The sequence below is a fragment of the Arachis hypogaea genome, chromosome 19 (assembly GCF_003086295.3).
Source record: "Arachis hypogaea cultivar Tifrunner chromosome 19, arahy.Tifrunner.gnm2.J5K5, whole genome shotgun sequence".
Classification (NCBI taxonomy): domain Eukaryota; kingdom Viridiplantae; phylum Streptophyta; class Magnoliopsida; order Fabales; family Fabaceae; genus Arachis; species Arachis hypogaea.
Window position 1 is genome coordinate 32,197,689 of NC_092054.1, and position 2,923 is coordinate 32,200,611.

At 41.7% G+C, this 2,923-nt stretch overlaps 1 non-coding gene across 1 annotated transcript; it reads left to right on the plus strand.

Annotated features, from left to right (window-relative positions):
• The first annotated feature begins 2,433 nt into the window (after window positions 1-2,433).
• LOC112781376 (small nucleolar RNA R71) lies at window positions 2,434-2,541 on the plus strand. The gene has a single exon (XR_003192156.1). It is a non-coding gene; the product is annotated as a small nucleolar RNA R71 (small nucleolar RNA).
• Window positions 2,542-2,923: the final 382 nt, after the last annotated feature.

The window sequence follows — 2,923 nt, forward strand, 5'->3', positions numbered from 1 at the left end:
ATGTCACCATATCCGTACACAACCCCAATTTGGTCCAACATGAGAAAGCATTTCTAGCATGATCTCTTCATTCCTCTTCCAAGGTTCCAAAGAGATCCAAGTATGAATAGCTTCTTTTCCAAGACAACTACCCAATTGGATGAAGATTGAAAGCTTTCTAGTAAAATCAAGAGAAAAGAAAGAAGAAGAAAAATGAAAACTATTATTGATCCATCAAATTACAACAGAGCTCTCTAACCCAATGAAAGGGGTTTAGTTGTTCATGTCTCTGGGAATGGAAAGCAAAGATGGAGAATACATTCTAAAAAAGTAAAACTAGAAGTTGCAGAGAAAGTAAAATTATACAGAGAGTAGTTCTCCAAATGCCCCCAAAAGCTCCCTTTCTAGTTCAAAACTACTCCTATATATACTACTCTTCTGATCTTCTAGTTGGCTCTTCAAGTTGTGGATATGGGCCTTTGGATCTTGAGTTGAAGCAGTTTGGAATTTTCAATGGGCTCAGCTTTACTTGCAGAGAAAGTGTGAAGTAGGCATGGACTTTAGCTAGGACGTTAGTGGTGTTAACGTTAAGTGAAAATGTGGGTTCGAGAACGTTAGTGACGATCACCTTTTTCACTAACGTTCCAACCCAAAAATGATTCACGTTAACTTCAACGTTAGTGGCACTAACGTGACCACTAACGTTGCCTCTTGGTCCATCGCAAGCGTTATTGGCGTTCACCTTTGCCAATAACGTTGCTCTTAGCCCCTCCTTTCCTCACGTTAGAGTTCACGTTAGTATATCCACGTTACTCTTCACGTTAGTAGTCTTAACGTGACCACTAACGTGGGCAATGTTGGCTTAGTCCAACGTTAGTGACAAAGGTGAGTGTCACTAACGTTGGCATTGTTTACCCCTTCCACGTTAGAGTTCACGTTAACTAAGTTAACGTGACTCTTAACGTGGCCAATTGCCAATTTTGGAGCGTTAGTGGTATTCACTTTTACCACTAACGCTGGAGCTCCCTTTTCCCCCACGTTAACTACCACGTTAATGTAGTTAACGTGGCAATTAACGTGGGCTTTGATGGCTTCGAAATCAGTAGGGATGTAATGGTCTTCAACCTTTACCAAGACATCCTCTACAAGTCCATAAGCCCGTTTCTTTGAATTGTCTGCCATCTCCAGTGAGATTCTTGCAGCTTGTACCTCAATGATCCCTAGCTTCTCCATTACAGAGAGGGGCATATGGTTTATACTTGATCCCAGGTCACACAGAGCCTTCTCAAAGGTCATGGTGCCTATGGTACAAGGTATTGAGAACTTTCCAGGATCTTGTCTCTTCAGAGGTAATTTCTACCTATTCAAGTCATCCAGTTCTTTGATGAGAAATGGAGGTTCATCCTCCCAAGTCTCATTACCAAACAACCTGGCATTTAGCTTCATGATTGCTCCAAGGTACTTAGCAACTTGTTCTTCGGTAACATCTTCATCCTCTTCAGAGGAAGAATACTCATCAGAGCTCATGAATGGCAAAAGTAAATTTAATGGAATCTCTATGGTCTCAGTCTGAGCCTCAGATTTCCATGGTTCCTCATTAGGGAACTCCATGGAGGTCAGTGGACGTCCATTGAGGTCTTCCTCAGTGGAGATCACTGCCTCTTCCTCCTCTCCAGGTTCGGCCATGTGAGACGTGTTTATGGCCTTGCACTCTCTCTTTGGATTCTCTTCTGTATTGATTGGGAGAGTACTAGGAGGGAGTTCAGTAATTTTCTTACTCAGCTGACCCACTTGTGCCTCCAAATTTCTAATGGAGGACCTTGTTTCAGTCATGAAACTTTGAGTGGTTTTGATTAGATCAGAGACAATGGTTGCTAAGTCAGAGTGGCTCTGCTTAGAATTCTCTGTTTGTTGCTGAGAAGATGATGGAAAAGGCTTGCTATTGCTAAACCTGTTTCTTCCACCATTATTGTTGTTGAAACCTTGTTGAGGTCTCTGTTGATCCTTCCATGAGAGATTTAGATGATTTTTCCATGAAGGATTATAGGTGTTTCCATAGGGTTCTCCCATGTAATTCACCTCTTCCATTGCTGGGTTCTCAGGATCATAAGCTTCTTCTTCAGAGGAAGCTTCCTTAGTACTGCCTATTGCTGCTTGCATTTCAGACAGACTCTGAGAAATCATATTGACTTGTTGGGTCAATATTTTATTCTGAGCCAATATGGCATTCAGAGTATCAATCTCAAGAACTCCCTTCTTCTGAGTTGTCCCATTATTCACAGGATTCCTTTTAGAAGTGTACATGAATTGGTTATTTGCAACCATTTCAATGAGTTCCTGAGCTTCTGCAGGCGTCTTCTTCAGATGAAGAGATCCTCCAGCAGAGCTATCCAATGACATCTTGGATAGTTCAAACAAACCATCATAGAAAATACCTATGATGCTCCATTCTGAAAGCATGTCAGAAGGGCACCTTCTGATCAATTGCTTGTATCTTTTCCATGCTTCATAGAGGGATTCTCCTTCCTTCTGTCTGAAGGTTTGGACTTCCACTCTAAGCTTGCTCAATTTTTGAGGTGGAAAGAACTTTGCCAAGAAGGCATTGACTAGCTTTTTCCAAGAGTTCAGGCTTTCTTTAGGTTGTGAATCCAACCATGTTCTAGCTCTGTCTCTTACAACAAAAGAAAAAAGCATAAGTTTGTAGACTTCAGGGTCAACCCCATTGGTCTTGACAGTGTCACAGATTTGCAAGAATTCAGCTAAGAACTGATGAGGATCTTCCAATGGAAGTCCATGAAACTTGCAATTCTGTTGCATTAGAGAAACTAATTGAGGCTTAAGCTCAAAGTTGTTTGCTCCAATGGCAGGGATTGAGATGCTTCTCCCATAAAAGTCGGGAGTAGGTGCAGTAAAGTCACCAAGCACCTTCCTTGCATTATTGGCA